This window comes from Ananas comosus, unplaced genomic scaffold (assembly GCF_001540865.1).
Source record: "Ananas comosus cultivar F153 unplaced genomic scaffold, ASM154086v1, whole genome shotgun sequence".
In the NCBI taxonomy this organism is placed as follows: Eukaryota; Viridiplantae; Streptophyta; class Magnoliopsida; order Poales; family Bromeliaceae; genus Ananas; species Ananas comosus.
The window spans coordinates 5062-31687 of NW_017890866.1; the positions used below are offsets into that span (position 1 = coordinate 5062).

At 45.0% G+C, this 26626-nt stretch overlaps 1 pseudogene; it reads right to left on the minus strand.

Annotated features, from left to right (window-relative positions):
* Nucleotides 1–658: 658 nt before the first annotated feature.
* On the minus strand, nt 659–5438 carry LOC109704349 (annotated as a pseudogene).
* Nucleotides 5439–26626: the final 21188 nt, after the last annotated feature.

Here is a 26626-nt window from a genome sequence, read left to right on the forward strand (position 1 = left end):
TGATGGGTAGTATTGCTCTCTATGTTGGAGGCACAAGTGGAGGAGCACAGGGAATTAATGATTACTCGTTACGAACCCGCGCGATGCGGCGGAAAAAAATTATCACAGTAAATTATTAGAATTTTAAAATTTGATTGTATACAAAAAAATAAGATATATAAAAAAAAAGTAAAAAGATTGGTACACAATTCTTATAAGATATACAAATTATTTGGTTTCAATTTAAAAAAAAGGACATATTTATACATACTCTTTGATTGTTTTTTATTTATGAAGAAAATTATCACAATAATGAAATTGATAAAACAGACCCGCGGTATGTTGCGAAAAGATAATATTTGAATTACTTGCAAATTAAATATATTTTTTTAAAAAAATATAATTTTCAAAACACATAAAAACATATAATCTACAAAATATAAAATATACTAAAACTATTTAGAAAAGAAACATAATACCATAGATAGAAGGTATATAGAATTAAAATCCAGCATAAATATTAAGAATAAAAATTAATATAAGATAAATTGTTTGTACAATAATTAAGAAATAACGAAATTCTGGTCTGTAACTGTGATGACTGGCAAAGAGAAGTACCGACGTCGGGTCTTCATCAGAATCCCCTATATATATATATATATATATATAATCAGAAACCTCATAGTTCTTCATCTTCTGATCCAGAATGGTTGACACAACTGGAAAAAATAAAAAAATAATGTATATGGGATACCACATATCTACTTGAATTTTGATATCACAAAAAACACACAAAAACCAAAATAGCCTGTAAAGTCAATTATTGCAAAAACTTTGTCACACCATAAAACAAATGACTAAGGTGGGCATCTTATCAGAAGAAATAAAATCATCATAGCCCAGACAAACAAATAAACCATCAAAAAAATATTTAATTTAAAGGAAACAGTTTAATTATACTCAAAAATATTACTGCAAACAGCCAATCAAAAACAACACTTAACTAAAAAGCCAATAAAAAAAAAATATAGGGCTCAGAATTAATCAGCTATCAAGCTTGAAACTGCTCCAATTTCAGCATCACAAATAATACAGCACAAACAAAATAGCTAGTAGCCGCAAATGATTCAAGCCTTCGAAATAAACAAATTGTACCAACTGGTTGGCCACACGGTAGCTCATCCATAGTCACATACTAATTACCAATGGGAGTATCCAATCGTAGAAGAAGCGGAATCATCACAGCCCAAACAAAGTAAGATAATATAGCAAAAAGCATTTAATCTAAAGCAACAAAATTTATTAGTGTAAAACATAACAATCATGCAAATAACCAGTCACAGACCATCAAACCTGTCTACAAATTTAAAAACCGGCAACTTGCAAATGCCTATCAACAATTACCAAGCAATAGTACTTTGCGTAAATAATAGAACAAATCCAAACAAAGGAAAAGCCCGATTTTCAAAAAAGTACCAACAAATACCTCAGACGCAAAGGAAACAACGCTGGATTACAGATTTGAAAGAAGATAAAAGCTAAAAATATAGAAAAGCATCGACAACAAATTACCTCTCTTTGGCGGAGTGCTGCTTCCGTCCTGCAAATTAATTCTTTAAAATTTCAATGAGTTGAAAAGAGAAAAAGTTGTGATTGAAATTAACCAAAAAGAAAAAGCCCGTCCCAACCTGCTTAATAACAGAGCTTCTAAAGATACTTCTTCTCCGAGAGCAGCGACCTGAATCACCAAATATTAACAATTGCAAGGATCAAATTTGTATAATAGACTATCATGTATAAACTGTAAAAGAGTAAAGATAAAAGACTATTCTTATTTCCATGAAAAATAAAAGCTAAGGCAATGAGTTCTTACTCAGGAAAAAAAATTTCTACCAGTATAGAGGAATGCTCAGGTACTGACATAAAAAAAAACATTTATTATATAGTAAAATAAACTGAGCTGCATTAGAAGCTAACCTGTTTCTCAAGCTCCTTGGCGCGTGCCTTTGCTTCCTCACATCTTTCTTCAGCATGCAATTAATTCAACTATTCCTTTACATTTTTAATCATAGATGTACTGTAAAACTTTATCTAGAAGGGAGGTGAATATAATGAATGCAGCAATCTAAGAACAAAACGACGACAATACCCCACCTTCATATCTTCGTTCTCTTCCGATATATTCAAATCTATGGCATATGTTTCAGCATAGAAGCACTGAGGATAATCCAAATGGACAGACAAACATCCAAGCTGAGTGTCCATAGTAAACCATGCAGGAAAGCTCACATTGAAAAATAAAAGCAAGTTCTAAAGAAGTCATGGGCCATGGTAATTTATGAGATATAATAGAACAAATTTAATAAATATGATACCATTTCAAATAACTCTTCCTTCTTTTTGTCAAAAGAAATCTGCAAGAGAGAAAAGGTCGACAATTCTGAAGTTAACACTTTATAGGGCTCAACGAAAAAAATTTTAAACAACCTGAAAAAACAATAGCAAAATCATATGTAAAAGCGGAAACATAAGTAAAAGCTTATAAATACAACAAATTCTATGAATTTTATAAGGCTCAGATTTGTCCACCAGCAAATATTGCAATTGGACTACTACAAACATTGACTTACGAAACTATTTGAGACCTTCTGGCAGCAAAAACAACCTAAGCACATGCACCCACACATAAAACCTAGCAAATGGTTGCCTATATTATAGGCCATCCAAAGTTTGCATGCTTACTATCCCAAAACTGTAAATAAATCAATAAAGTACCCTCAACATCTGGCAATTATTGTTTTGCATCATCACTGTGTTATTAAAAGCCCACTTCTCTACTTTAGCATACGAAAGATAAGAAAATTTTTTTATATCATCATCGCCTTATAAAAAGCATTAAAACCAAATGAAAAAAATCTAATAAACCAAACACAAACTGGAAAATTGTGGGAACATAAGTAAAGCCCAATCATCAATCAATATAAGAACCCAAAGGTGAATTCCTGTAAGGAAAAAACGCAAGAAGGCTACAAAATTCTTATAGAAACACAACCACAAAGCTCTCGATGTGTCCGACCATCCTGCGAAACTTTTTCAGCAATTACAAACAACAGCAATTACAAAAAAAAAAAGTCGCAGCAATAATCCCACCACAATATTAATGCCTTACCTCATAAACCAATATAGCAAGCAATAAAATATCAATATAAGGCTTAGATTTGTCCACCAGCCAAAATTGCAATTGGACTACCCCAAACAGTATACCCACGAAACTGTTTGAGATCTTCCGGCAGCACCAACAACTTAAGTACATGTACCCACATATAAAAGCTATATCGCAATGGCAGGAAACCAAACAAAACTTTTGTCCGATCTCTGCTCGAAATTAGATAGCACGACCGAACCAAAACCCCACCTTTCTTAGCCCTCAGTGAGAAAACCCACAACAGCGGTATATCTGAATATATTAGAACTTTGGCTAATATATCATAATGCCACATATTTTAATCAAGAGAGTAAGTTTATTGGAGATACTGCATTATTTAACGGCTAAAAAAATCATTGGGCTATACCCTTTTGCTTAAATCATAGGCTTTCTACATTAGCCCATAATTTTCAAGAAACAATTGTGACTTATATAAATTCAAGAGAGTAAGTTCTTGAATTGCACGAAGGAAACACACAGATACACAGGCATATAAATTCAATGATTTTTTTTGTATATGAACATAATGTAGTATCATGCTTATCTCCATGATGGCATTGTTGTGCCCAGCTCAGTTAATTTTGTCTAAAGAAGCAGCCACCATCTTCCCCCCCTCGCACCACCGAATTGTTTGTACGCAATGGTTGCCCAACGGCCATCAAATTTGCAATGCACCAACGAATTGCTTGCATGCAATAGTTGCCGAAGGGCCATCCAATTTGCAAAGTCACCCCAGCACTCGATCATCGTTTTTGGAAAACTAAAAATGTGAGGAGGAAAACGAAGCCATCCATTTGAAGGAAGTCATTTTTTTTTTCATCACTGCTTATCGTATAAAACCAGAGTAAAAATCGTAAGCTTATATACAACATAAAATCGAATCCACCTGAACGGAGCCAAACATACATATAGCAACAAAACAATAAAAGAGAATACGGCCAAGAATTCTTTGTACACATTGGCTGCCAAAGAGTGGCCCAATTTGAAAACAAATCGTAATACTAAAATTTAAGTTTGTTTTTAATTTTTTTGGAAAACTACAGGAAAACCAGTTGGGAAATTAGAAATTTAAGAAGTGTCTAAGTACATAGTACACGATTTTGCAAGCATCCGACAATGAAAGCAACGAAGGCCAACAAAATTTCCCAAGTTAATTTCAAAGGCTGCTAAATAGATGCTTCAATTACATACAAATGTAATTTTTAAGATGTCGTACAGAAGTCACCAATACCGAACAAAATTCACAAAAATATCCATAACCGATAGTCACAACCAAAGGGCAATTAATAGGGAAAGGAACAAATAATAATAAAAAAATAGTAAGAAACTACACATACCTTTGAAAAGAAATGTAGTATATTTTCCTCAAGTAAGCAAGCCAGCCTACGATGAAGAACGCTACAAAATTGAAAGGAATTGTAAACAAAAAAAAAAAATATTAAACATCATCTGTAAATTCCCAAATAGAAATAAATAACTTCAAGTATCATAAATTAAGCATATAAAGTAAGACAATCACCGCGGCCTGCATGAAAGAGTGCACAATCACCGACCCAACCAACCGGAACCCCCTCCTCACCAAGTCCTTGCTTATTGCTTCCGATTTCGGAGTCCTAAAGGGGACACTTCTTGGGTGCTTGAATTTGCTAACCATAGGCTTGTGATTTACATGGCCCCATATGTAGGTACAGAATGATCCAAATTCCCTAGCAGCCTATGTAAGGAAATAATTTGGTGAAAAAAACAAATATAGAAAAGCCACATTCTAATGTGTATTTGCACATGTAAGTAGAATACTTGCCTTTTGAATGCACTTTGCATTGTCCACAATGCATCTCACCCTGCACTCTGCTAACATGAGCTCCTTATTGGAGCTTATCTCCATGATGTCATTCTCCTCCATTTTCGCGACCGTGTTCTAGTCGAATCTCACAAACACTTCCCTACAATAGTTAAATTGTCGTAATTAGTACACTCAATAATGTTGAAGTAGTTGTGTAATAGTAAAGGAGACTTTAAGAGTTCTTCAAAATTGTTAGCAAATAGACCTGTACAGCTCCCTTCTCTTGAGAATTTCAGTCCAGTTATGATCAATGAGCATGCCAGAAAATGCAAGTAACTCGAAGAATCAGAATTAGATCTAAAAGAACTCGAGCGCCACCACCTATTCCAGCGTATACCAAACACCCGCATCCATCGCCTCCTTGTCCAATACCCCACCGCTAGCGTCCGGTGCCACCGCTGCTGCGGCCATCGCTCATGTTCCTATTAAGATACGACACCAAAGTGAAAAGGAAAACGGAAGGAAAAAAAAAAAGAAAAATTGATGGCCAATCAGCACGTTGAAGCACCTAGAAAAAAACAAAGCGCAGCAGGGGACGATCACCAAATCTTAGCTACTGATCATCCTCAGGCTTGCTCGCTTCTTTGATATGGTCAACACCATCCTCCTGCAACAACAACGAAAAAAGAAACACCCCCGCCCCCTCGCGCCCCCCCCTAATTGTGAACTGCTGAGACAAAATCAAATACATTAATAGATGAAACCAGGGGAAAAACAGGTTGATAACTAATGCTGTGTTTGGAGTAAAGCAGTCGTCAATCTACAAAGGCATTAATAATCTTCAATTATGACCTATCTTAATCTAGTATTGCTTTACAATAGATAAGCAAAATTCCGAAATGAGAAGCTCTTAGACAGGACACTTAGAAAAAAAAAATCCAAAACTAAGAAATTCCAGTAAGAAAATGAGAAGGCCATAATCTGGATAAGTGCAACAAAAAATGCAAAAAAAGTTCATAAAATAGAGATTCATGCTAGGCTCAGAAAAGCAATCCCAACGAAAAGCAGAACCGAAAAAATTCTAGTAAAAAATGCAAATGAGAAGGCCAGATTCTGGATAAGAGTAAGAAAAATGAAAGGAAAAAATGCTCATGCATAAAAGCAAACACAATGAAAATCTGAAAAAAACTTTAGTAAAATGCAATTGAGAAAGTCACATTTATAGATTCACATTTATGGACAGCAACTCTGCAACAAACACCCGCAGACTGCAGCGATTGCCCCGACGCCACAGCGACTGATCCGAGGCCATTCACCTACCATGCCATTGCAGGCAATTTCAGAAACGAAGTTAGCATTCAAAAACAACTGTCCACCTCATCATCGCCTCGTCTTAAAGGAAAGGGAAAGCAACAAAGGAACAAAAAATAGAAAAGGAGCTGCAAAAAAAAAAAAAAAAAAAAAGTATAAGAACTAACAGTACCTGAATTAACCAAACAACATTTTCACTATACAATTCATTATTCACAATCCAACTTGCAAGTTGATCCCATTCGCTTTGTTTCCTCCCATAAATTGATATCCTATATTCAGCCATCTGGGAAAGGTAATTGAGAATAGATACTTGGANTGTTTGATTTGTGTTCCGAGCTTTACCAGATATTCTGGAAGGTCGTTGACAGTGTCCCAACCTATGGTTCGCATTCTGAGAATTGAGGTTTAAACCTTGTACTAAAATCCAAAAGTTGGATTATTGGTCCTGCTCTCGGGTTGGCCTCAGCTAGGCTGTGTACCGGTACACCCTTGATGGTTGTACCGGTACAAGATTTGTACCGGTAAACTTTGATGGTTGTACCGGTATACTTGAGATTTTCTGCGAACCCGAGGCTCGGGTGTGCTGTCGCGCAGGATTTGTACCGGTACATTTTTTCGTGTACCGGTACACTTTGCTCTGCGGGTTGAAGTTGTGGAGGGGTGTTTTTGCAATTGTTGCAACCCCTTTATAACTCACCCCAGCCTCTTTGAGAGCTCTCTTGAGCTCAAAACAGTGGAGAACAATGTGAGACTCTCCCCCTTTGATTTCTTCTCCATTTTTGGTGGATTTTGGTTGGTTTTAATCTCTCCTTTCTTCTCCACCTTGCTTTTTGTTGGGTTTCCTCCATTGTTGAAGGCTTGGAGCTTGGAGAGGAGCTTGTTTGAGAGGAGATCTTCAACTCCGCTTCGTTTGGAGCTTGGTTTGGAGCATCTTGAGAGGTGAGTAGCATTTTTCTACCCCTTGATCTTTGTTTTGATAGGTTTGTGTGTTGGAACGCTAGGTTTTGAGATTTAGGGTTAGAATTGGAGATTTTTGAGTTGAAACTTTTTGATCTTGATTGATCTTATTAGAACCTTCCTTTAGGTTGGTTTTGAAGGATTCTTGCTCCCTTTTGGGGATCAAGAGAGACTTTCACTATTTTCGGTGAGTTTTTAGTCCTTTCCTTGAGTTACTTAATGTTTGAACTCATGAATTGTCGTTTCGATGTTGTAACTTTCCAAGCCTATTTCTTAGGGTGCTAGGAGTGATCATCGAAACTTCGTTAGCGTTTCGGACGCCCGCGCGGGGCTTTTGGTGGGTTTGGCTTCATTAAAATGGGAGGAAATGCCTCCTATGCGGTTAAATGCTTTCGTACACTATAAATACATACATATTCATGTTATATGAAATTTATGTGAATTTTTGAACGCTTAAAACCCTATGTTATGTATCATAAAAAATTGACTCTATGTTGTAGAGAGAAGCATATGCATTGTTAGTATGCATGAGTTTAATGTTCTAATGAATGATGTAAGATCATGTTTCTTGTGTGGAAAAGATTAGAATGATAAGTTTTTAGACTTATTATTCATATTGGGACATAGTAAGCAAAAGTGTCATAAAGGGGCACTTGAACTAAAAAATTGTTGAACTATAACTTAGAGACATGATGATAGGCCACTGAAAATCTACTATATTCCATGTTTTAGACATGATGACATAGAGATGGGCCATTGAGACAGTTACTATATTCCGTGTTTTAGACACGAAGACATAGAGGCAGGCCTTTGGCACATGTGCTGTACTCCGGATTTTAGATCCGATGAAATAGTGATGAACCACTGGGACCTAAGATGGACTTATTCGCTTGCATGCCATTGTGCTCATTCGCACCTACTTGTGAGGGTCGCTTCCTACAAGTCGGCACTCCGGATATAGCCATCGCGATATATGCTCGCCCGTGCGAGATTGGACGCCAAAATGGGATACTGTGGGGGAGGCTCATTCCTAGAGTGGGGATGTTGACTACCACGGGGCCATTGTTGGCACGGCGCTGGCCGGACTACCTACGGGTAGCTTCCACAGGATTGGGTTACTGGTGACACATTGTACCTTTTGGACATTGACTAGAATAGTAGATAATGACACATTACCATTCTAGCTTGTGATCATGGTGTTGGGCTTTTACTTATGCAATTATGCCATGGTAGTTTATTACTTATGCAAATTCGTGTTAAGTAGAGATCATGTGGTAGTTTATTACTTATGCAAATTCATGCTAAGTAGAGATCATGTGGTAGTTTATTACTTATGTAAATTCATGCTAAGTAGAGATCATGTGGTAGTTTATTACTTATACAAATTCATGCTAAATAGAGATCATGTGGTAGTTTATTACTTATGCAAATCCATGCTAAGTAGGGATTATGTGGTAGATTATTATTGATGAAAATAGTGACTTCATACTATATTAGGCTTCCATTTCAGTGATTTATTTGTTCATATTATTCTTACCTGCCTTACTTACCTTACTAGCTTAGTTTTGGGCCTAGTGGTGTATTTCACTGAAGTCAGTAATTGCCCACTGGGAACTATTATTTTATAGTTTTCACGCCCTCTGTTTTATGTTTTCCTTTCAAAACCCTCTGCACCGGCGGAGGCACGGGACTGTGGCAAGGGGATCGCTAGCTAGATAGCGAGGATTTGCTTTTACTCTCAGATGGTTTCCCCTCTTTTTATGTTTTGGGAGAGCGAGAGGTTTTGTTTACCCTGTATAGAGACCACCTATGTACTCTTTTAGCACTTGTATTTGGATCTTTGGTTGTACTACTTTATGGTTTATTAGTGATTTTAGCTCGCTACTCTTCACATTGCTTTAGTCTCTAGATGATGTATATTGCTTTGATACTTCTAGATGTTTTCTTTTATTGTCTCACTTATCGTTTTGCTTTAGACACCTTATATGTTTTAGACGTATGGCCGGCCTGGACACGCGCCGGCTGGACTTCCGCTGGGTCCCGGGGCGTGACAGATTAATTTGGTATCAGAGCCTAGGGTTGAGTCTTAGTGGACCTAGTAAACCTTAGGCCAGTTGGACAATAGGAAATAGGCTCATGAGAGACGAGGTCTATTCGACTTGTAAGCGAAAGTATCTTGATTGGGTATCTTTGATAACTCTAGAAAGTCGAGTTAAATTAAAGTGTATAGCTTCTAACTTCGCGGAGGGTTACGTTCGCGGCCGACAACGTAACATCGGGAGTTAGTGGTGAAGAACACTTCCTTACTTTCGCATTATTTAGGCATTGTCTTTTTGAGCGGGGATGCGATAGCGTGGGTTTTACTAACTTGCGCTCTTATGATGTTGTAGTGACGATGCCGATTACACGCTCTTAATCTGTCACGCCTCGGGACTGGCGGAGGCTCTCCCGGTAGCGTGCCCAGACCCGCCATATGTCTACACATATAAGGCGTTTAGCATAAAAGCGGAAGTAAAAGCAAGTANGGGGTGCGTCCCTCTCTGGCCAAGGGCTTGCTACCAAAAAGCCCAAGCGTCGCTCTCTGGCCAGGGAGACCCGCGTTTGACGGGTCAAGTCCGACTACATTTAAACTTTAAAACTCCCCGGAGAGGCTTAAAACAATGTGATCTACCCGAATAATCGGTAAAGGAGGAGAAGGGAGAGAGTAAAAGAGTAAGAGTGGGAGAGGGATGTGAAAGATCTCTCTCTCCGGTCTCTCTCTGCGAAGGCGCGCTCGGGGACCGGTCTCGCCCGCCAGGGACCGGTTGCCTCAGGGCTGCCGCAACACTGTTCACTGGGGGACCGGTCTCTTCTTCCAGGGACCGGTCCCCGAGAGTAAAAACTCTCAGGACTTGTCCAGAATTCCAGTTTTCGAACTTTTTAGGTCGGAAAACATTTTACAACCCTCCACCAAGTGTGGAAAAGCTTGAAATACATCCAAACACTCGAACCTCGCAATTTGCAAAGGTCCAGTGTGTTACATAATCTGCCAGATCGGATAATGCGGCAAACTTGGAGGAGGTCGAGACCTCCGCTACCTCCGGATCCGGCGAGGTCCGTGAGTTGAGGAGCCAGCTTGCTACTCTTACTGATCTCGTGGCTCAGCAGGCGGTGGCGGCCGAACAGCAGGCCGATGCGGAGCGCTGACAGGAGGCGCGGATGAAGCGCCTGTAGGACCTTCTCCTGCAGCAGGCGGCAGCTTCCAGGGAGACCCAGGCCCCTACACCGCCAGCACCAGTGGTGGACGTCGCGCCGGGAGCGCCGTCCCCTGCGCCCAGTTCGTCGCGTGCGGCGCCCGTGGCCGCGCCTCAGGAGGAGGCTTTGGCGGCGCCACCTGTTCAGGCACCGCCGATTGGAGCTGTTTTCCCCGTGTTGGTTGAGGCGGCGGAGCGGGACCGACTGATGGAGCGCCTCAACGAGTTCAGGAGGTGCGGTCCCCGGATCTTTGATGGCGAGAAGGTCGACCACTGGATCGTGGCATATGGAGAAGCTCTTCCGCGACACCTTCGTGGAGGAGAGAGATCGAGTTTGGCTCACCACTCACCATCTGGACGGCGAGGCCTATCGCTGGTGGTTGGATCTTCAGTAGAACCCCAGCATCGACTTGGCAGCTATTACTTGGAAGAGGTTCAAGGAGCTTCTTTTGGCGCATTACTTCCCGACCAGTGTCAAGAGGAAGATGGAGCAGGATTTGCGCAACTTGCGCCAGGGAGACAGGACCGTAGCCGAGTACGAGCGGGAGTTTTCTCGGCTTCTACACTGCGTGCTTTTCGTCGTGCGGGACGACGAGGACAAGACCCGCATCTTCGAGCGAGGATTGCGACCGTCGATCTTCCGGTTCGCGCAATCCTCTAACCTCCAAACCTACCGGGAGGTGGTGGATCGCGCGCTCATCGTGGAGAGCGGCGCGGCAGAAATTCAGGAGTGGCGAGAGAGCTTGGACAGGGGTAAGGCCAAGAGGCCTGCGGTAGAGGGTGCGAGCCAGACGCACTCTAGGAGGCCGCCGAAACACCCTAGGAGCCAGTAGTGTGGGCGCGGCCTGGCAGCGCAGCAAGGAGGTCCTGATCGACGCCGACCTCCCCAGTGCGTGATCTGCAGTGGTCCTCACACTTTACCGCAGTATCCACACCGGGGAGGCAGGTGCTACTTCTGTGGCCAGGAGGGCCACTTCCGGACTAAGTACCCGAGGAGATCGTCACCGGCACCATCGACTGTATCGGCATCGGCTCTACCAGCCGCCAGCCAGGGGACTCCATCAGTGCAGTACCAGCCTGGGCGGCCACCCGTCCAGCGCCAGAGCGAGGGTTCTTGACAGGCCCTGAGTGGGCGTATGTATGCCGCTCAGACCGAGGAGGCGGCAGCAGCCGAGGATGTGGTCGCAGGTATCATTTGACTTGATGGCATTAGAGTTCGTGCATTATTTGATACCGGTGCATCACATTCATTCATAGATTGGCTATTTGCCGAGTTGCATGGCATCCCTATGCTTTCCTTGTTGCATCCGGGATGTGTAGTTGTCCCTGACCACTCTTTGGATATTAGAGAATATTGCCCCAGTTGCCTTATTCGGGTAGGAGGTTGGGTTATGCCCGTGGACTTGCTAGCCTTACGCAAGCTGGGGGAGTTTGATGTGGTCTTAGGTATGGATTGGTTGACCAAGTATTATGCCACGATTGATTGCAAGAATCGTACGGTTACTTTTAGAGAACCGGGACAAACTACGGTTGTGTTTAGAGGATGCCAGAGTTCGCTTTTTGAGATGACGATCAGCTCGTCTCGAGCTAGGCAGCTGATCAGCAGAGGTTGTGTAGCCTACTTGGCTAGTGTTGTGTTGAGGGGCGAGGGTGATACCCCTAGGATTGAGGATATCTCGGTGGTGCAGGAGTTTTGTGACGTGTTTCCAGCTGAGCTACCGGATATGCCACCCGATAGGGAGATCGAGTTTGTGGTAGATCTCGTCCCTGGGACTACTCCAATCTAGAAAGCGCCCTATAGGATGGCGCCGGCGGAGATGAAGGAGCTGAGGGCACAGCTACAGGATCTTCTGGATAAAGGCTTCATTCGACCGAGCGTCTCACCTTGGGGAGCACCAGTTTTGTTCGTCAAGAAAAAGGACGGATCACTTCGCTTATGCGTAGACTATCGTGTGTGTATTCCAAGATCGACGACTTGTTTGATCAGCTGCAGGGATCGTGTGTGTATTCCAAGATAGACTTGCAGTCGGGATACCACCAGTTAAAGATCAAACCCGAGGATGTATCGAAGACGGCTTTTAGAACACGGTATGGACATTATGAGTTCACTGTTATACCGTTCGGGCTTACTAATGCCCCGGCAGCTTTTATGGATCTAATGAACCGTGTTTTTAATCCTTATCTAGATAGGTTCGTCATGGTGTTCATAGACGACATTTTGGTTTATTCCCGAAATGATGCAGATCACGAGGAGCATTTGAGACTTGTACTTCAAGTACTTCGGGAAAAGGAGCTTTATGCCAAGTTGAAAAATTATAAATTTTGGCTTCGAGAGGTAGCTTTCCTTGGACATTTGATATCGGGATCGGGTGTAGCTGTGGATCCCAAGAAGATTGAAGCAATCAAGGATTGGCCAAGACCGACGAGTGTCACGGAGATACGGAGCTTCCTTGGATTGGCCGGGTACTACCGGAGATTTGTTGAGGGGTTCGCCAAGCTTTCTACTCCCCTCACGAGGCTCACGCATAAAGGAGTCAAGTTTATTTGGAATGATACATGCGAGAGAAACTTCCAAGAGTTGAAGCAAAGATTGACGACCGCCCCGATCCTAACCCTGCCGATGGCTGGAGCAGGGTATGTGGTTTATAGTGATGCTTCACTTAATGGATTGGGTTGTGTGTTATTGCAGTATGGCAAGGTGATCTCGTATGCTTCGCGCCAACTAAAGGAATATGAAAAGAACTATCCGACGCATGATTTGAAGTTCGCGGCCGTAGTCTTCGCATTGAAGTTATTGCGCTACTACTTATACGGCGAGCGGTGTGAAGTATACACGGATCACAAGAGTTTGAAGTATTTGTTCACTCAGAAGGAGTTGAACTTGAGACAGCACAGATGGTTGGAGCTGCTCAAGGATTATGATTTAACGATTCTCTACCACCCAGGCAAGGCTAACATGGTGGCGGATGCGCTAAGTAGGAAATCGACAGAAAACTTAGCGATGTACGTTGTTACTCAACCGCAGTTGATCGAGCAGATGAAGCGGTTGGAGTTGGAGGTGGTGACTCCAGACACACCCCTGAGGTTGATGGCTTTGGTTGTCACGCCCCAATCCCCGCCAATTTGGTCGGGTTCGGGTCACGTCAACAGACGCCGAACGGACAAAGCCTCCTCTGTTCGCCCAAGGCTCTAACAACATGTATAAAGTGACAATAAACGAGAGAATTGCATATATAATACAAGGCTTGCACGAGGGCAAGCAACAACGTAAGCGAAAGCTCTAAGCTAAATATACATACACATGATATTTGATTTCATTAAACCAAATTCATGTAAACAAGGCTATTCATTCCATTCAACCAATCATATCTTTGTACATTTAAGGTCATACTCCAAATTACATGATTATTTACACTTTTCATGACTAACAGTCAAACAGAATAAAGTTGATACATGATAACAAAAGGGAATGACTACAAAAGTACTATAAAGTCCCGTGGCCAGCTTACCTACGGCGCCATAACCCTTGCCTCGTCCTCACCCGCCCTCTCGTACTAGGACCCTGTAGGTCGGTGTGTTGTTGCAGAACTAAAACGAAGGTTTCCTATAGTGGTCGCATGCCGAGCCTCGCCACTTACCCACTAGGTCTCATCCAGGCATAATGTATTTCAAAGGGAAGAAAAGTAACTCATTACTAATCGAACTAATACTATGCCTGCAAGAATAGAACGTCACGCAGACATATACAATTTCAAATCGCGGTAATGAATGACAGTGCATATATCAAGGCTTATGGCTGCTTACCCACAATCTTACCGGTTAATCAACTTCTGTTACACCCCACATAACTCACAACCGCAAAATCCCTTAATAACGGCGGGTACTCGAACATCCCTAGGACCTGTCAACTGGTGGACTTACCACGCCCCAGTGGTGACCAACTCGCGCGGAGCGCAGCCGCGCTCGAGGGGGCAGACCGTCACCTCAAGCCAAGACGGAAATAGTGAGTATCGATCTAATCCTCAACTTGAGACTCAATAGCCCACTAGTCACAAGCCAATGTCAAGAAGGTCTCTACCTATCCGTTTTTTTCTTGCCCTCTCAAGGCTTTATCTTTGACAATGTCAATATGGGTTAAATTCACACACTCTCTCAATGCAATTCTTGTTTCTATGTCAATGACACCCTTGTTTTCTAATGTCCAAGTCCATTCTCACATTCACACAACTTGAGGGTCCAAACACACAGGTCCATTTTCGTTCTATCATTCTCTATGTTCAACTACGTTAGAAGCATATAAATGAAGTCAAACCAAGTTCCACATGTAGCTACCCTACTATGCATGAATGGGTATATATATATATATCATATATGCTCACGGGTATATATATATATATCATATATGCTCACGAATAGAGAAAACAGACATAAAAGGGAATCCAACGATTCCGGCGTGCACCCCCCACCTCTATTGGTTGTGTGGGTGTAGATTACGGAAGCTCCCGCACTTTACGAAAACCGATTCCGCGCCCTATAATCAAAATAGTGCCATATTAGGCCTTTTTGTACATGAACTTTGTTCTAACATTTTCATAATGTTAAACGGAGTTGTCCTACGTGTTTAGGGCACCCCCAATTAGGTTTCTATGGGGTCAATTTGTCCCCGAAAAATTCTAGGGCAAAAGCCCCAAATCCAAGCCCTAATATTGTCGTTTAGGGTTTTCCCATGAATCGATCCCAATCCTAAGCAAACGATAGCTTAGAATTATCTAAAAAGTACTCTAGTAAGGTTTATAGACCTTTGGTACCAACCCTAGGGCTCCAAACACCACTTCCAAGGATTTACCATGAGAGCACCTTGAGCTCTCATGGGTACCATGGTATTCATGGCTCAAAAGAGCCCCTAAAGCCTCTAAGGAGCACAAAGCTCCAAATCCCTAAGCCAAAATCCAAACCCTAGAGGAAAACTTACAAAACTTACCTCTAGTCCAAGCTCCACCAAGAATCTTCTTGTTGGAGAGCTCCTAGAACCTCCAAAACACCAAATCCACCTTCTTCCCCAAGTTCTTCTTCTTCTTCTCCAAGCCCTAAAGGGATTCTAGAGAGAGAAAGTGAGGAAATAAGAGAGGAGGAGGAGAATGGCTGTGGGAGAGAGGGGTTGGGCCATATATAGTGTTGTAACAATTGCACTTAAGCCCCTCCACTTGTTTCCTCTTGAACTGCCCAGACTGGGCATTTTTCGCCTTCGGGGACCGGTCTCCCCGACCAGGGACCAGTTCCCGAACGGGGGTTTTCCAGGACTTAGCCAAATTTTCGAGTTTTTCTGCTGTTGTGCAGCGAGGGACCGGTCTGCCCGTCAGGGACCGGTCTCCCAAGGACCGGTCTCACCACCAGGGACCGGATGCCTCAGGATTTCCTGGCAGGCTACGCGCACGGGGACCGGTCTCTCCTTCAGGGACCGGTCCCCGAGAGCTCAAAATCTGGGACTTAGCCAGATTTCCAAATTTGCTCTCCGGGTCCCTTTTTGCTCCGTTTGTGAACTCCAATGCACTTAGGGTCCACTTTAACTCGTTCAATTTCGCGTTCCGCTCGTTTTGACGGAACTCGGTACGATTCGCAAGGGATGTGGTATGTTACATTGGTAGTGCAACCTACATTGTTGGATAGGATTAAAGAAAAGCAAGCTTCCGATGTCGAGTTGCAAAAGATTAAGGATAAAATGGTTAATGGTTGCCCCGGCGACTTCCTAGTGGATGATCAAGGATTGATACTTTTTCGCGGACTGTTATGTGTACCAGCAGATGCAGGAATCAAAGAGGACATTCTTCAAGAAGCACACCGAGCACCGTATGCTATACATCCGGGTGGCATCAAGATGTACAGGGACTTAAAGTTGCTCTATTGGTGGCTTGGGATGAAAAAGGATATTGGCGAGTTCATAGCTCGTTGTCTAACTTGCCAACAAGTAAAGGCTGAGCATCGATTACCTGCAGGAAAACTTCAGAGTTTGCCTATTCCCGTGTGGAAGTAAGAGAAGATCACCATGGATTTCGTGACTGGATTGCCCCGCTTTCAGGCCGGGCATGATGCTATATGGGTGATCGTGGATAGGTTCACGAAGTCGGCGCACTTCATACCTATTCATACTACTTGGACTGGGGAGAAGCTTGCACAAGTATACCTTGATGAGATTGTGCGACTTCACGGGGTGCCCACGTCGATGGTATCAGATCGAGACACTCGGTTTGTGTCCCACTTTTGGAGGAGTCTGCAGGACACCTTGGGCACTCGTTTGGACTTTAGCACTGCTTTCCACCCTAAGAGTGATGGGCAGTCTCAGCGCACCATACAGACCTTAGAGGATATGCTCCGAGCATGTGTGATAGACTTTCAGGAAGGATGGTCGCAGCATCTACCTATGGCAGAGTTTGTTTATAACAATAGTTATCAAGCAAGGATCAAGATGGCGCCCTTCGAAGCACTTTATGGACGGAAGTGTAGATCGCCTCTTCATTGGAGCAAAGTAGGCGAGAGATTGGCTTTAGGCCCTGACGTGCTCCAGGAAGCTGAGGACAAGGTTCAAATTTCTCGGGAGCGACTGTTGGCGGCACAGAGTAGACAGAGGAGCTACGCTGACCGACAACGGCGAGACTTGGAGTTCCAAGTTGGAGACCATGTGTTCTTGAAGGTCTCGCCGACAAGAGGAATCAGGAGATTTGGGATTCGGGGTAAATTGAGCCCCCGTTTCATTGGACCGTATGAGATTTTGGAACGTGTAGGTCCGGTAGCATATTGACTTGCTCTACCACCGAACCTATCGGGCGTGCACAACGTCTTTCATGTATCTATCCTTTGAAAGTACGTCTTCGACCCGACTCATGTGTTTGATGTTACACCTGTGGAGTTGCTGGACGACTTGAGCTTCGAGGAGCAACCAGTGAAGATCTTGGCTCGCAAGGTGAAGAAACTACGGAATCGGGACATTCCGTATGTAAAGGTCCTTTGGAGCAACCATGGGGAGCGGAAGGCCACGTGGGAGCTACAGAGCGCGCTGCAAGAGCGCTATCCCCATCTCTTTCAGATGGAGTCGTGAGGTATGTTGCAATTTGAGTTTCGCGGACGAAACTCCTTTTTAGGAGAGGTGAATGTAACACACTGGACCTTTGCAAATTGCGAGGTTCAAGTGTTTGATCTATGTTCCGAGCTTTACCAGATATTCTGGAGGGTCGTTGACAGTATCCCGACCTATGGCTCGCATCCCGAGAATTGAGGTTTAAAGCTTGTACCAAAATCCAAAAAGTTGGATTATTGGTCCTGCTCTCGGGTTGGCCTTAGCTAGGCTGTGTACCGGTACAGCCTTGATGGTTGTACCGGTACAGGATTTGTACCGGTACTCTTTGATGGTTGTACCGGTACAGTTGAGATTTTCTGCGAACCCGAGGCTTCGGTTTGCTGTCGAGCAGGATTTGTACCGGTACACTTTTCCGTATACCTGTCACGCCCCGGGACCGATTTTAAAAATCTTTTTTTTAAAAACACAGTTGCGGAAAACGTGTCATTTTTTTTTTTTTTTCAACCTGGCCCACGCGACGTACAGACCCGCCACAAATACAAAGTTCCTCTATCCACTCGGACAGAGTCTCCTTTGTATTTGCACGGCGTACCAGCTATACAACAGGATCTCAACCACAACCTACATTTACCAATCAACAAGCAAAGCATGATATGCATTTCCATACAGCTAACAATCCTTAGAATGATGCATGCCTCTAAGCACTCCTTAGGCGCTGGATGATGCAATGCACAATACAACAAACATCCTATTTAAAAGTGCTCCCCACACGGAAGCTTTTGTTTTTAAACTCTAATTCAATCATTCATAAAAACCATTCGAAAACCTTTTTAAAACTGTTTCCCACACGGAAACTCTATTTTGAAAACCGACTACCTCGAGGGGTAGAAAACCACGATGCATAACTACAAGAAAACCAAATCTCCACAGAACCAAAACCACAGATCGAAAACTCCAATCTCATATATACGAGGAAAACCAACACCACAGTTCACATACATTCAAGCATACATAAGATCAGCTAACTGAACCATTATTAAGAAAACTACTAAGTGCGGGAAAGAAATAACCAGGGTGACGGTCGCTACTGCCGTCTAGCTAGATCGTCCTCTCGTCGAGCCCAAAAACCAACTCCTCGTCTCTGTCACCTGGGGGGGAAAAGGGGGGTGAGAAACCGCAACCATGGTTTTCTCAGTGGGTACGACAGAGCCACGAAGGCAAGTCGTAATCACCGGAAACCAAAGGAGATAGATAAACAAGTATATATGTAAGCTGATATGAAATAGAACTACAGTAGCTACAACAGATAAATAGGAAGCAATAAATGAACCTGCTACTGTATAGAAAATAATGCAAAGAATGCCTCAATGTACTGAACCAGAAACTGTACCCAATCTGTGCCTGCTATATTGGTCCGCAGACCTCAAGCGCTGCCTGTCACTAACTGCACCGACCTGATCCATCCGCCCCGCAGGACGACCCATCCGGATAAGTACACCTCCGATCGGTGGCCAAACCGATCCGGTGTCATGAATACCCCCAAGTGCCGTGACTAAGTCATGCTGGTATGCTCAAACAAAAACAAACCCGGCTAAAGCCGGTGCCTAGGCCGAAGCCAACAACGAGGGCGTACAATGCCAAACTGAAATAGAAGCTAGGGCGTACAACGCCGAACTGAAATAGATGCTAGGGCGTACAACGCCAAACCTCGATCAACCAGATCGAAACACACGACAGGAGAGTCGATGTGTTGCCTGGACCCAAGGTCCACAGAGATACTGAAATACAAATGCAACCTGCTCTACATGTCTATCAATCACTAACCAATGCAGTCAACGAAATACGATAACCAAACGATAACCAAACAACTGACATGTAGAGCTAATATACTGGAATAGAAAAACAGGAGAAGGAGGTGAAACGCTCTCACCGACTACTAGCTCGAAGCACCCACCTGTCACTGTCGCGTTGGAACACTGGGTACGCACAGAGTCTACCGGACCTAAGAAGATCCACCAAGTCAGTATCCAATCCACTAACCCAAAGCACGAGACTCACAAACCCCCACACAGGATCCCCGTAATCGGTTTCCCAAAACCGACTACCGTAACTCACCGGAAGTCCCGAAAACCACACCGGGACGCCGTCGGGATCCACTAAGTGTCCCGAACTCACCGACTCGTGTCACGAGTCACCCGCTGCCCCAAAGCACTCCAATTTGGATGCCTTGGCAGCGAACACAAGGTCACACAACAATACGATCATCGCCGGATAATCGTACGAATCCGGGTTCCCGGAAGTGTCTATTTCGACACCAGAACCCTCCGTCGCTCACCTATCATCATCGAACCCACAAAATGACGATGGTGACCAGCCAACAAGGCTCAGCGACAAAACACGAAGCAACAAAACACCGTCGGAAAGAATCCGAACCGAAACCGCGTTCTTTCGGCGAATTTCGCTGAAAAACGCACCGAAATCGACCTACCGATTTCCGCGAAAGCTAACGGACCATGGACGATCAGTCCAGCGGTCATTACAAACTCCCACACACTGCCCACAGTAGCCACGCAAAGCACAAATGCATAAAAGACCCTCTAATTACATAAAATATCGTCATTTTATGTAATTAGAGCGATCAAGCGGCTCGTTCACGCAAACCGAGGACTTTCGAAGTCCGCAGAGACACGTACTGACAGGTCTCGATGTACAGGAGTCCGTGCTCATGCTCCGGAGCACAGCGGCTCGCTGTGGGAAGCGCGGGAGCAACCCGAAGGTTCAGCGAATAGCGCGCAATCAGGGAAGATCGCGCTGCACAGAACTAACCGGACACTTCTGATCCAAGGGAAGGTGAGCATTGTGATCAGCACTGACCAACGATCACCGTGCTCACCTCCGGAGGCATCAGGACAGCCTCGGATCGCCGGATAAGCGTGCGCAAGCCCAAAACAGCAGCCAAAAAGGCTGAAACGGAGCGACATCGCCAAATCAGCGGAACGGAGTCTCCCCGACAGAAACAAAGGTGAGCACGATGATCAGCAACTTGCCAGGATCATCGTGCTCCCTTCCGTACAGATCGGGGAGGCTCAGGAAGCTCAGAAGCAAAAACCCACTCAAATAAGCCCTATTTCGGGCTTGGCCGGAGCAAGTTTGCTCCGGCCGGCCTCCGGCGGCACGACGGCGCGCGCAGGGCCCAGATTCGGGTGCGGGGGAGGTGAGGAACACGGTGCTCACCTCAGGTGGCGGCTGGAAGCGGCGGCGGCGGCGGCGGAGCAAACCGAGCCCGCACGAGATCGGGCTCGGGTTCCAGGAGTTGCTGCGGCCACGGCGGCGGCCGGGGAGCTCCGGGACGGCGGATGCGGGCTGCAGGAGGTCGGGGGAGTTACCACGGGGTGGCCCAAGGTGGCGGCGGCGCTGGGAAGAGGCCGCACACGGCTTCGGCTCGGGCTCGGATTGGAGGGCTGCAGGCAGCTCGCGCGGCGGCAGCGGCGCTCAAGGCGGCTCGGGGCAGAGGCGGCCGACTGCCTGAGGTCGGGGAGGTGCCACAGGGGCGGCCCAGGGCGGCGGCGACGCGAGGAAGAGAGGCCGCGGGCCTGCCTCGGACCGAGCGGGTCTGGGGGGCCACGGCTGGCCGAGGCGGCGACGGCGGCGCGTCGGGGCGGCGGCGACCGGCGGGAAGGAGCGCCCGGGCACGGGGGATGTTGGCGGGAGCGATCTCAGGCGGTGGCGGCGCGCGGGCAGCGGCTGCAACCCAGCTCGGCTTGAGCTCGGCCTGGGCTGCTGCAGGCGGCTGGAGCGGCTGCGGCGGCGCAGGCGACGGCGGCGGTCGGCGGGGATGATCGCCGGAGCACGGGGTGACACCGAGGGAGGGTCTGCAGGAGGCGCAGTCCCGGGCCTTCACACAACCCGAGAGGAGAGAGGGAGAGAGAAAGAGAGGGAAGAAAGATGGGAGATGGCTCGGCGGCGGCCGGGGCTCAGCCGGCGGCGGCCGGGGCTGGTGCAGCAAGGGCAGGGGGAAGGGTGAAGGTGGCTGGGGCGACTAGGGTAGCTGGGGGCTAGGTAGGGTTAGGGTTAGGGGATCAAAACCCTAGGAACCACTATATAAAGAAGGTACAACTCGCAAGAAAGCCCCTCAAACATCAGAATTTCAATCCGAGACCCTCACAGTACGACTAAAACGCATGAACGCCCCTCCACGTGCGATCCCTCGCGAAACGATACATAAAATATTGCGACTTTCGCGAAAATACCGTTTTGCCACTACCGACCTCTCCTCGATCAACGCGCGATCTCCGCAGATCCGTCCGTCAGATTTGCGAACGGATTGCACCAGTGCGATCAGCACGACAGAGACAACAAAGCTGCGATTTCGTTTCGTCTTGATCGACCACAGATTCACGACAAAATCCAACCTTCTTCGAATAGAAGGAAACACACTTGTAAATACATATAAAACATGTATTTTTGGATTTTCTCGAAATCCGTGCGTCAAACTCAAAATCCATCAGCGCCAGTAGTTCCAGAACAGCTGAACCGGTCGAAACGAGCTATTGGACTGCTATGAACAGAGTCCGGTATGAGCCAGAAGCCAACTTCTCACCGTGGCTTCTGCGGAAAATCGAGTTACTATTCAGTTTAAGTGAAACTTGGAAATCGCGTAGAATTTCCGTTTTAACTCGTTTTCGCCCGAAACTTGACGAGTGCTTTTGTAATTAAATTACACACAAAAACATCGTCAACTGAGAGTTTAGCTACACTGCAAAAATCTCAGTCCTTACAATACCGGTACACTTTGCTTTGCGGGCTGAAGTTGTGGAGGGGTGTTTTTGTAATTGTTGCAACCCCTTTATAACTCACCCCAGCCCCTTTGAGAGCTCTCTTGAGCTCAAAATAGTGGAGAACAAGGTGAGACTCTCCCCCTTTGATTTCTTCTCCATTTTTGGTGGATTTTGGTTGGTTTTGATTTCTCCTTTCTTCTCCACCTTGCTTTTTGTTGGGTTTCCTCCATTGTTGAAGGCTTGGAGCTTGGAGAGGAGCTTGTTTGAGAGGAGATCTTCAACTCCACTTGATTTGGAGCTTGGTTTGGAGCATCTTGAGAGGTGAGTAGCATTTTTCTACCCTTTGATCTTTGTTTTGATAGGTTTTGTGTGTTGGAACCCTAGGTTTTGAGATTTAGGGTTAGAATTGGAGATTTTTGAGTTGAGGCTTTTTGATCTTGATTGATGTTATTAGAACCTTCCTTTAGGTTGGTTTTGAAGGATTCTTGCTCCCTTTTGGGGATCAAGAGAGACTTTCACCATTTTCGGTGAGTTTTTAGCCATTTCCTTGAGTTGCTTAATGTTTGAACTCATGAATTGTCGTTTCGATGGTGTAACTCCCCTAGCCTATTTCTTAGGGTGCTAGGAGTGATCATCGAAGCTTCGTTAGCGTTTTGGACGCCCGCGCGGAGTTATGTAATTATGAACATTTGAGACGAACTTGAACTTAGTGAATGAAAGTGTCATAAAGGGGCACTTAGACTAGCACTTATGAGACTATCGTATTGAGACATAGAATTAGGCCACTTGAACATCTATTATTTTCCATGTTGTAGACATGATGACATAGAGATAGGCCTATGTGAGAGTTGTGATATATTCCATGTTGTAGACATGAGGACTTGGTACATGTGACAGATCATTTGACTACTTGCCATTGTGCTCATTCGCACATGCTTGTGAGGGTCGCTCCCTACAAGCCGGCACTCCGGAGATAGCCATCGCGATTCATATTCGCCGTGCGGGATTGGGCGCCGAAGTGGATTGCCGTGGGCCAGGCTCATTCCTAGGGTGGGGATATTGACTACCACGGGGCCATTAGGCTCGGCACCGGCCAGACAGCCTTCGGGTGGGTCTCAGGGCCATAGACAGCCTTCGGGTGGGTCTCTTCAGATTCGACTTGAGTATTCGTTATGACATGTGGACAGATGATGACTTAGAGTATTATTTGGACATTGACTAGAATAGTAAACAACGGAACTTTACTATTTCGCATTGTGAACATTATGATAGTTGGAGACTTCTACTTTATGCATAGTTGCTTCATACTTATGCTAATTACGCTAAGTAGAGATATCATGTTGTTGTAGGTTACATCTTTTCTACTTCCCTTTCGTTTTTCTACTTTTATAGTCACTGATATCTTTTGTAGCTTTGGGCCTTGTGGTGCATTCACTGAAGTCAGTAATTGCCCACTGGGAACTATTTTTAATAGTTCTCACGCCCCTGTTTTATGGTTTCCTTTTCAGAGCCTTCTGCACCGGCGGAGGCACGGGATCGCGGCAAGGGGATCGCTTAGCTAGCTAGTGAGGAGCGGTACTCTGCCTAGGTGGTTTACTCTTTTTTTTTGTGAGTTGAGAGAGAGTGAGAGATTTCTGTATCCATGTATAGAGACCACCTTTGTACCTACTTTTAGCACTTGCATTTGGGATTTCCTATTGTATTTACTTTATGTCTTATTTAGTGGATTTACAGTTTATCCTCATCCTTGGTTGTAGCATTTAGACATTTATTAAGCTCTGATACTCCTAGATGTCTTTTATTATTGCTTTTATTATTGTTGTTTTTAGACGCCTTATATGTTGTAGACATATGGCGGGTCTGGGCACGTGCCGGGCAGGCTTCCGCTGGGTCCCGGGGCGTGACACTATGGGCGAACGTGTCGGTCTCCTATACACTGGAGTGATGTAGGCGAGCGTGCTGAGTTCGGCCCAGATGTGTTGCGAGAAGTGGAAGAGAAAGTCCGCCTTGCTCGCAAGAGGTTGCTCACGGTGCAGTCGAGACAGCAAAGCTATGTAGATAGGCGCCGTCGAGATATAGAGTTCGCGGTAGGTGACCGCGTATTCTTGAAGGTTTCACCGATGCGGGGTGTGAAGCGGTTTGGAGTGCGGGGAAAACTAAGTCCCCGATACATTGGACCATATGAGATATTGGAGCGAGTCGGCACGATGGCCTACCGACTTGCTCTACTGCCGAAACTTGCGGATGTACACAATGTGTTCCATGTCTCCAACCTCCGCAAGTATATTCACGACCCCGAGCATGCAATGCTATATGAACCGCCGGAACTTCAAGGAGACTTGAGCTACGAAGAGTTTCCGGTAGGAATTATCGCCCGAGAGGTGCGAAAACTGAGAAATCGAGAAATTCCCTATGTGAAGGTCAGGTGGAGCAATCACGAGGATCGCGAAGCCACCTGGGAACTCGAGGATCTGATGAGAAAGCACCATCCTCATCTATTTGAAGAATAAGGTATGAATTTAATTTAAAGTAAAGAATTGAGTTAGTTTCGAGGACGAACCTCCTTTTAAGGAGGGGAGGATGTAAGGAAGTGAATTCTCGAAATCCGAGGATTGTACTTCATCCAGGATCGACTAACTGTCAATAGTGTACCTTTGTGGGAGTTGGAGATGCCCAAAACACAAAAATTGCTTTGGAGTTGAGTCCGCGAGAGCAAACAGGCAAAATCTGGACTCAGCAGGTTTTTGCTCTCGGGGACCGGTCCCTGGAGGGAAGGACCGGTCCCCGTAGCTGATGGTCACGGGGGAGGTCGATGCGACCGGTCCCTGGCTGAGGCGACCGGTCCCCGTGCGCGACACCCGCGGGAGAAAGCCTAAATTTGGCTAAGTCCTGAAGGTTCCCCGTTCGGGAACCGGTCTCTTAGGAGAGACCGGTCTCCCAAGGACCGATCCCTAAGGTGAGGACCGGTTCCCGAACGCAAAAAGTCCCCAGACTGCAGGGAGAGCTCTCGGGGACCGGTCCCTTGTCGGGGAGATCGGTCCCTCTGGGCGAAAACTGCCCAGTGACAGCTGCGTAAGAGATGAAAAGTAGAGGGACTAAAGTGGATTTTGTTACAATAGAGGGGCATATTAGCCCACTCCCTCTCTCTCAGCCTCTCATTTCTCTCTCTCTTACTCTCTTTCTCTCTTGCTCTCTCTCTCTCTAGAGATAACAAAGAAGAAGAAGGAGAAAGAGAAGAAGAAGAAGGAGGAGAAGAAGAAGAAGGCTTGGAGCATCTTCCTCTCTTTCTCTCCTCTCCATTGGTGTAGCTCAAGAGGTAAGCTACAAACCCTAGCTTTGAATACTTAGGGTTTTTGGATTTTTATGCTTTGGAGTGGGTCAAATGGACCCCAAGCATGCTTCTAAGTAGATCAATTTCAGGAATCTAGGGTTTTATTGGAGGTTTGCTATATGTGCAACCTAGGTGTAACATACCAGATTTTGGTATAAAAATAAAAATAAATAAAAATAGTGTTAGAAACTATTTTTATTGAATTTATAGAAGTAAAACATAAGTCAGAAGTGACTTGTGCTGAAATCGGAATGAAGACAGAAGATATAGAATTTTCTGTTGGAAACGGGACAGATAAATTAGCAGAAAATGCACAGTCTCAGAAAATTATGAAAATTGGAGGATAAGTCAGAAATATTTTTATGAGGCTAGATTTAAAGTTTCATATTTTTCTGACAGCTGTAGAGTGAGAAATAAAATCCGACAACTATCTGATAAAGATTACAGTTCGGTACAGTTTTCGGTGACCAAATGGCGTCGAAACTGAAAACTTAAAATAAATTCTTACTCAGTACGTTAAACCGAACATGACTGTCATGTTTGACCTCAAACGGACATTCAGGGAGCTCCGGCGAAAGTTTTCAGATTTCAAGCTGCCTGGAGTGAATAGTGTTTGAGGGGTATTATAAAGAAGCATGATGCTTCTTCTTCCTCCTTCAGCCGTGCACACCCACACACACCGCACGCACACATGGAGAGAGGAGAGAAACTCTCCTTTCTCTCTCTAGAGATGTAATACACTGGATCTTAGCAAATTGCAAGATTCGAGTGTTTGATCTGTGTGTGGAGCCTTTCCACAGTTTTTGGAGGGTCGTTGATAGTGTTCCGACCCCTGGCGCTCTTCCCGAGGATGTTGGAGTGAGACTTGGCACCAAAATCCCAAAATTGGAATTTATGGTCAGCTCTCGGGTAGCCTGCAGCAGGGCTTGTACCGGAACAAGACTGGTCTTGTACCGGTACAAGGGTTGATGGTT